The sequence below is a fragment of the Alosa sapidissima genome, chromosome 14 (genome assembly GCF_018492685.1).
Source record: "Alosa sapidissima isolate fAloSap1 chromosome 14, fAloSap1.pri, whole genome shotgun sequence".
In the NCBI taxonomy this organism is placed as follows: Eukaryota; Metazoa; Chordata; class Actinopteri; order Clupeiformes; family Clupeidae; genus Alosa; species Alosa sapidissima.
The window spans coordinates 24,481,245-24,490,949 of record NC_055970.1 but is presented as its reverse complement, the minus strand read 5'-3'; positions in this window follow the sequence as shown (position 1 = coordinate 24,490,949).

Genomic DNA, 9,705 nt, shown 5'->3' with positions numbered 1-9,705 from the left:
CACAATTGTGAGTGATGCAAGTCACCCCGCTCACAATTTGTTTGATCCACTGCCCTCTGGAAAGAGGTACAGAAGCCTGCGCTCCCGCACCACCAGACTCACCAACAGCTTCAAACACCAGGCTGTTAGGATGCTGAACTCTCTCCCCCCTCTCCCCCCTCCACTCTCAACCACATAACATCCTGGACTTTGGACCCACAATGGCTGCCTTGCACTACTCCACTTGCACTACTCCACTTGTACACTTGCACACTTTGCAACTTGTTGTTGTTGTCCTGTTGTCCTGAAAACACTTCTGAACACACTTCTGCTGCTCTTACATAACTTGCACCACTATGCCACTTGCATACTTAGGTCAAACAGAACTACCTCAGCCATTTATTGGCCTGACTTTTGCACTATTATATTGACTGTCTACTGTATGCACAATGGCACAATTTCAACCAAATTTTGCTGCTCTTATTTCTTCATTGTATGTGCCTTCTTATTTACTTTTTATATTGTTTACTTGAATGTTATGTTTGTCTGTGGACCTAATTGGTTAAAATATGTCTTGTCTCCACCGTGGGATGGTAGGAAACGTAATTTCGATCTCTTTGTATGTCTTGACATGTGAAGAAATTGACAATAAAGCAGACTTTGAGACTTTGACTTTGTAGCCTATTTCTGGAGGTTTCTTTGGAAAGTTGAATCCGCAAGTTAAGTGTTTGTAGGCCTTATACTAAGGCTGTGTAATGATGTTGTGACAAGCTATGTTGTTGTAAGAATGTGAAATGAATAAATATCAGAACAAGAGGCCTTTGTGCAATAGCCAAAAGATAATGCGCTTACACTGTAGCCTAGTAGAGTTTGCGAGGTGGAAAACAAGAGGAAATAATAGCTTTTAAAATGTCAATTTAAAGGGAAACTTGGCAGGATTTCCCCCTCTGCTGGAGAAATTGTGCATTATGCTATTTCAAACTGTGGGAAAAGGTAACGATAAAGCACATGGATTTGTTTACAAGCTAGCGAACGGTTAGCATAAGTTTGGCAGAACTATGTGGATGTTACAAGGTAAGAAACACGATTTAAAACGAGTTTCTTGTTTCTCACTTCTCTTTCCGGGACGGTAAGTCTCAATGTTGCAAGGTTGGTTTTCCGCCTGGGGACGCTAGGCGCAGCGGGGAAAGTCACCATTTTCACCGGAACAGGTCATTTAACCATCCGAATGATTTCTAAACGGGTTTATTACGTTGAAATAGTTGCCAAGTTCCCCTTTAAATTGTAGCCTTATATAATGCACTGGTGTGCATTTTAAATCCGAAATAATAAGGAATGTGAGGAGGCTGCTATTAACTTTAAAGAGTGCATCTACAATTGAAACTATTAGCCTTTGACGCAAATTTAATAGCCATGCCCGGTACAGGATGTGTGCTTTAGTTGACAGCATGGTAACTAGATTTTAATCGGTCAACGGAAGCAGCTGTCCGTTAATGTTCATGCTGATTTTGCAACTGCGAGGTCCATGGCAGGCGCCCCACAGAAATGTTTCATTCTGTGAGTGAGATGCACACTGCCCCCTCTGCGGCACGTTCGCCCCTAGTTTCAGAGCTATTCTAGGGCCGTGACTGTGGTAAACAAACTATATCCTAATAGAAAACTGATAGCTTTCCTGGTTAAATGGTATAAGCTAGGCCTATTAGCCTACACAACATAAATTGTGCTGGCGACCCAAATAAAATCTCCTGCGACCCACCCGTGGGTCGCGACCCAGTCTTTGGGAACCAATGTTATAAACCATCCAAATGTCATTTATTGATTTGACTGTTCTTGCGTTGTCAAATTAATCCTTATTGTAACATAGATTTTAACATGTGTTAAGAATAACCCATTGTGAACACATCTCCATGGAGACATGCTGACAGTGTATTCCCATATGTGTTATAAGCACTAACACAGACACACACACACACACACACACATACACACACACGCACATATGCACATACACACATGCACACACAGACATATAGTTGGACACACGCATGAACGCATGAACACACACACACACACACACACATGAGCACATACGGGTCACATTAAGAAAATCCAAAAGCAAAAACAAAATGCTTGCACTTGAACACACATAACAAAACAACACATGCCTGCACACACACACACACACACACACACACACACACAAACCATTAAAAAGCCTACAGAGGTCACTCACATACTGCTCCCATTACCCAGGTGACCTGTTTTCCACACATGAGCACATGAGAGGCTTCATAACATCCAAATCAATGCACTGGGATCCCGCCAACTCATTTCCTCACCACTGGGACGTGGAGATGTGGACGTCTATCCATGTCTACATGATAGTGTGTGTGTGCATGTGCATATGTGTCTTCTTTTGTGTGTGTATGTGTGTGTCACAGTGTAGCGAAGGGAGAGACAGTGACCCTACCCGGTCTTGAACTCGGATCTCTGGGGCACTAAACCTGCAGCTTGACCGCAACGCCATGCAAGAGCCAGGCCGGTTGGTATGGCAGTAAGTGCGCGTACTCAAGTGTAGTGACGGTACAAAATGTGCAAAATGGTTAAGGAGCTGGGCTAGCATGCAGTAGCCAGTAAAGTTGTGGGTTCGATTCTCGGCTGCCACCGTAGTTCCCTTGAGCAAGGTCCTTCATCCCATGTTGCTCCAGGGAGACTGGCCCTTGTACTAAATTCACACATGTAAGGGAAAAAAGTGTCAGCCAAATGAATAAATAAAACTAGTGACGAGGTTAGAATTCTAATTAGTCAGTTGTGCATACCTGAGGTGTAAAGTTTACAGTTGCAAATCAGGAAATGTGACTGAGAGGGATCAAACAATAACACAAAATCTATCAGAATTGGTATCATCAATACACAGAATGAGTAACTGTCAGTTCCTCTTTTCATGCACACTTATTTCCCCACTGTTATCACCTTAACACAAAAGCCCAACAGCCTCGAATTTCTGCCATCAAAATTGCACAAGTGTTTTGATGTCGTCTACCTTTGACTGACTAACTGTATTACGAGTACAAATGAGAGAGTTGCACTGAAATTCAGGAGACAGATTGAGAGTGGGGACAGGAAGGCATTAGACATTGCTTATTCATCAATGCTGTCAAGGGGCGAGTGCAGCTGTAGAAGAATATTATATGCTGCACTATCTAACGCAGAGCAATGGAGGAAGAAAGAGAAAGGAAACACTGTGGCCTTTTTTTCCAAGGTCTGCTGACCCCCCCCCCCCTGCTTCACAGACCAAAGTACGCTGGAGACACAAGTGGGCAAAGAATATTAGATGAATAATTGAACAATTTTCAGATCCAATCTTTTTTGTATGGAGTATCCTCTGCTGATAAAAAGGAAATTATATCACCTAGTCTAGTCACTTCTCTCTCTATCTCTCTCTCTTTGTTTTCTATCCCTTTGAATGTGCATGTGTGTATTGTGGTTGTGTGTGTGTGTGTGTGTGTATGAGAGAGAGAGAGAGATATGGAGGGGGATAGCTGTCAAAATATTCATGTCCATAGATTTGATACACGTGCGTATTTGTCTGTAGTTGTGCATAAAATAAATATTTGTGAATTCTCGAATGAGTCCAGTCGTGCATAAAATATATTGTGTGTATTTTATCCATCAGAATACTGATGAAAAAAAATATGAATTCAAAAATTACAAGTACGAAATCAAACTTTACAGTTGGCTTTCTTTGGTATGAGTACGACTTCGCACAAGTGACTCAACTGTCAAAATACGTCATCGCCGCATTCACAGGCATTACTTGTTGAGAAAAGAAACATAGATCGAGATCAAGACTGTGCATGCGCTGAGACGAATCCGGCGTGTATCAAATCTATGGACATGAATATTTTGACAGCTATCCCCCTCCATAGAGAGAGAGAGTGACTTTGTGCAGAATACATAAATAGGAATGATGACTAATGATTAGTATTGCTGTTCATGTATTTTATGATGTTTCTAGTAGGGCAGAGATTTCTTTTGGCCCATACTCCCCTGTCTCTCTCTCCCTGTCTCTCCCTCTCTCTCACACTCTATCTCTCCTCTCTCTCCCTGTCTCTCTCTCTCCCTCTCTCTCACACTCTATCTCTCCTCTCTCTCCCTGTCTCTCTCTCTCCCTCTCTCTCTCACACTCTATCTCTCCTCTCTCTCCCTGTCTCTCCCTCTCTCTCTCTCTTCATCTCGGTTCCCCATGCATGAAGTGTCCTGTCCTGATTTCGCTGAATGGGCATATCATGAATTGAGCTGCGGGCTAAAGGAGACTGTGAGGCCCACACCAGCCTCTTCCACCAAACGTTTCATCAAAGTCAATGGCATGGATGAGATGGGCCTCCGAGAGAGAGAGAGATGAAAGAGAGAGAAAACAGAGAGAGAGAGGGTGGGGGGATGAGAGAGATGGGGGGAGGGTTGGCTGTTTTCTAGGTAATCAGGGTGGCCTTATTGTGCCTACTTACCTCGTCTTCTTTCACAAAGAGCCTGGAGCCACAGCTGAGACGGGCACTCCCCGATGCCCACCAAGGGAGCTGGGCATCCGTCAGCAGAGAGACACACACAATGGCTGTGATTAGAGCAGGAAGCAGAGCTAAGCTGAGGCATGGGCTCCGGGGTGTGTGTGTGTGTGTGTGTGTGTGTGTGCATGTGTATGGACCGGGTCTGTGTATAAAACTGTATGTGTGCACTTGTATGTGAGCATGTATCCATGTACAGTAGTTCTGTTACAATGGTTGACAGTACTGCATACACAAAGACTGCACTTACAAGACAATCACACAAACACCTTGGATAAACTATAGGACCTCTATAACAATAAGGCCTAAGCCACTAACATCTGAGTGATACTAGGAGACCTTAACGTACTGTATAGAAAGCACACAATGAGACCTCAGTATCTGTATGTAAACACCTGTTTGCCTGTGATGCTACTCTATAGGATGCACACACAGTATACAACACATCCTTCAACAGTATGTGTGGCAACAGCCCTGCATGAATATTGTATAACATGTGTGTCTGAATTATTAGCAGGGAAAGTGGGTTTACATGTAAACATGTTTTCACATTCACACCTACAAGTGGAGTTCAAACATTCAACAACTCAAAACTCAAACCAGTGAAGGTGCCGGGTGTCTTTTTACCGTGTGGGTGGACTTTAATGACAGTTGTGTCCTCCTCAGCTCTCCAGAGTATCCCACACACACACACAGACACACACACACACACACACAAACACACGCACGCATGCGCACACATGCATACACACATACACACACACACACGCGCGCACACAAACACACACACGCATGCTCACACACGCATACACACACACACACACACACTGCAATTTCACCAGCGTCTCATCTACAGACTGTGCACTTTGTTGTCACACTCTGCAGAGCCGTGCGCGTGGTCCCGTGAGACCACTGTGAGGCCCGAGCGCTGGCGTGTTTGTTTGGAGAGCGGCGCTCCAGCTCTCACACTCCTCTTCATCTGCTGCTTGTCACCTTTGTTGAACAACCAAAAGTGCTTTCTGCTCGCAGCCCACACACACAGCCCGAGGGTAATTTACTTCCATGTGAAAGCGCTGCATGTCAGACTGCAGTCGAGTTTACTGGGTTTTCAACAATACATCATACAATCATACACATGCTCTATGGTTGCAATGTCATCCGGTCATAGAACTGAATCCAAGTACACTGTATTTAGTTTATAGTTTATCATTTTTTCACTGCTGCTTTAAAAATTGAGAATTTAAAGGTGCTCTAATCCATGCTGGGTAACGTCACTTCTGTTGACTTTCAAACAAAACAGAGAGCTAGCTCGCTACTTCCTCCCCCTCCCTCCCGTGCTGCTCCCGTGCAATTGAAACTCTCCTAAATGTGCATCTTGTCTGTGATTTGCTGGAACAGTTTATGGGCTTGTTTTGCCCAGGTTGTTTTTGTTGAAGTTTTCAGAGCCTGGGCTGTCCACAGAGATCATGTTTTTTTATAGTGTATTCAGGACACAGACAGATAGCAATTGGTTAGGTGATGTTTGCAGTAAGTGACATAAAATGTTTGGTAACACTTTACTTGACAGTATCGACATAAGAGTGACATGACACTGTCATGACACATGAAACCTAACCCTAATCCTAACCTCTAACCCGAATCCTATAACCCTAACTCTAAACCTAACCCTAACCCTAAACCTAACCCTAATCCTAACCCTAACTTGTTAAAGGAAAATTCCGGTTTTTAGCACTTTAAGGAACACCACTAACCACTTGGTGAGTTGCACAGTTTTGAAAACGAACGTTAAGGGTTGTTTTAGGACATGTTTGAGTAGCCTACTACAGTATGCCCATTGCAAGTCACCCTGAGAACTCAAAGGCGATTCAAAACGAGTCAGAAAAGTTGAGACAGGACTAATCGTCAAAATTTCAGTGTCCACCACTCTAGTTCATCCAAAACAAACCAGAAAAGGGCCTTAAAGTGCTAAAAACCGGAATTTTCCTTTAAGACAAAAACCGAATGTCACTTAATAACAGAAGTGTTATGTCATAAACATTTATGACTTGTTTATGACACGTTCATGACAGTGTCATGTCACTCTTATGTCGACACTGTCAAGTAAAGTGTAACCAAATGTTTTAGCCTAAAAAAGGCATGGCATCGCTTAGAGCACCTTTAAAGTCATCTACATAATACCAGAGATCCCATAGACCAAAAATGACTTGAATACATCTCACCCAGACACGTGTGTGCTACATGCACACCGAATACCATCGAGGTTCAACTAAAATATATATTTTATATCCAGATTCAATGCATATTCAAACCAGTTCAAAAGCAGCTTCACTTGATATCCACATCACATCCTCATACTCATACTCATCTGCAGTAGAGAGAAGAATCCCCGTATTGAGGGGGTCCCCCTCTTTGTCATCCGACCTCACAGCCAGCTTCCCCATGTGCTCGTAGGAGTGGGCACCTTCTGCTTTCTCTGTGTGTGTTAGTCTTCACCCGCACCCGGCCATGGTGCCATGCCAGCCTGACCAGAAAGCTGGCACGGAGCAGGGAGCAGGGAGCACGCCACCCCTCCCTCCCTTCTTCCTCTGGTGGGTCAGCAGGCCGTGGTCAGCTGGTGCCCGGTCAGAAGGGCCTGAAGGGATGGGGTAATTACGCTGATTAGCCAGGCGTGGAGGCAAAACTGATAAACTGACAACCTGAGCACCTTAGAGAGAAAACACACACACACACACACACACACACACACACACATGCACACACACACACACACACCCATACACACACACAAATGCACATGTGTACAAGCATACACAAATAAAGAATAAAAGGAAAGGAACAGTACGTTTTTTTAATGTTCTCTGGGAACAGTAATGGAATCATGGTTACTGCTGTGTAAGAGCAGTAGAACTCACTGTGCATTGACCGCCAGCACAGCCTGAAGCTATTTCTAGATGAAAAAAACTGTGTGTGTGTGTGTGTGTGTGGATTGTGTGTGCTATTGGAGGTGTGGTAGTGGGTAGTGGACTGTCATCTCTGTTGCCACGACAACACATGTGAAGAAGCCAAGACCAATCTCTCTCTCTCTCTCTCTCTCTTCCCTTCTCACCTCTCATCCATATCTTCTCCAAAGCTGCTTCAATTAAGTGTTCCGCCACTAGCAATTAGACCACACACGCGCCACACAGGACAAGACATGTTCTAATGGAGCTTCTTATTAAGTGATGTCAAACCATTGTTTCACCTAAAGGTCTCAAAATAGAGAGAGAGAGAGAGCGAGAGAGAGAGCAAGAAAGACAAAGAGAGAGATGAAAGGAGAGAAAAGGAACAGGGGAAAAATGAATACATGTGCTTGAAAGAGCAAGCAGTATTAAATCTCCTCTCAATAGATGCTAAGTCAGCTCTTAGTCTCTGCAGTTTGCCTGGACTCTGTGTCTGATTATATGGCTGCATCGGTTCAGGTTGTGATGGTGATGATGATGCTGTCTGTATGGGTTCAGGTGGTGATGGTGGTGATGATGCTCTCTGTATGGGTCCAGGTGGTGATGATGCTTTCTGTACAGTATGCCACATCCATGTTTCAGGTGGTGATGGTGATGCTCTCTGTATGGGTTCAGGTTGTGATGGTGGTGATGATGCTGTCTGTACAGTATGCCACATCCATGTTTCAGGTTGTGATGTTGATGATGATGCTGTCTGTATGGGTTCAGGTTGTGATGGTGATGATGCTGTTTCAGGTTGTGATGGTCATGATGATGCGGTCTGTATGGGTTCAGGTTGTGATGGTGATGATGATGCTGTTTCAGGTTGTGATGGTGATGATGATGCTGTCTGTATGGGTTCAGGTTGTGATGGTGATTGTTACAGCCAGCCAAGCTAGATGCAACACAAATTGACAAACAGTCAAAAGGGCTCGATGTCTAGGGGTATTTATTTACAAAAATATTAATACATAATTAGGAAATTTAAGGACAACTGAAAATAAACAATGTAGAGAAACGACGGCATGGCCTAGTGAGCGTGGAGGGCACCCGGTCTTGGCACAAGGCCAAAGCAAATGGCAAAAGGCATCCAACAGACCGCCAGGCACAGGTATATATATGGAGAAGCTCCACCCCTCACACAGGTCACACCTGAAGATAATAATAGAACAGAACATGACATGATGGAAACTACGCCACCCATGGGTAGAAGAGGGACGTAACAGTGATGATGATGCTGTTTCAGGTTGTGATGGTGATGATGATGCGGTCTGTATGCCACATCCATCTTCTCACTTCCCCTTCAGGGTTTCTCTCTCTCAGGGCAAAATCAATTGTATATGAACTAAATCTATCTGTCATCTGGCATTTGGAAACATGTGGAAGCATTGCTCTGACCCATCCGTGTTTGCGCTTATGTATGTGCCGTATGAAATCATCAAAATTATTTTGCAAAGTGATAAGTTAGATTACCGGTATGTGTGGCTGACTTTGCTTGTTGCCAGTTGCCCAAAAATGAAATTTGAATTTTATTCTTTTTCTCTTCATTCTCCCTCTTTCACTCCAGTTCCATTGATTATCTCTCTGAATGTCTTTCTTCTCTGTCTGTTTACAGTCTCGTCTCTCTAACTCTCTCTCACACACGCACACACACACACAGGCTCACAAACATACTTGCATACAAATTTGATAGAAACATTCTCATTCTCATTTCCTCCCTATGTCTATTTCTATTTTTTTCTCTCTCTCTCTCTCCCTGCTCCCTTTCTCCCGGTAATTGGCACTCATTTCATGTCCATGACATGTTCTCTGCGCTGAGTCTATTGAGATCCCTTAAAGAACCGTCCATCGGCAGACCCACCTCTCTAAAACGCACAGCCACACATAATTACCAGGGTGACAGGGGCAATCATTCTAATAGACTTCCAAGCCACAATTTCTATATGAAGCTGGGGTGGGGAGAGACTAGATGAGTGTGCGTATGTCTGCGTGTGTGTGTGTGTGTGTGTGAGAGAGAGAGAGACAGACAAAACTGTGTGTGTGTGTGAGTGGTGGGGGTCGTCTCTGCATATTGACTCTCATAAAATAGCTGTGCAAAGAGTCCCCATTCAGATCAATAGGACCATTTAAAGTGCATTATCATTAACAGCCTTTGTGTGTGGAGATGGTGTGGGCTGAGGAGATCC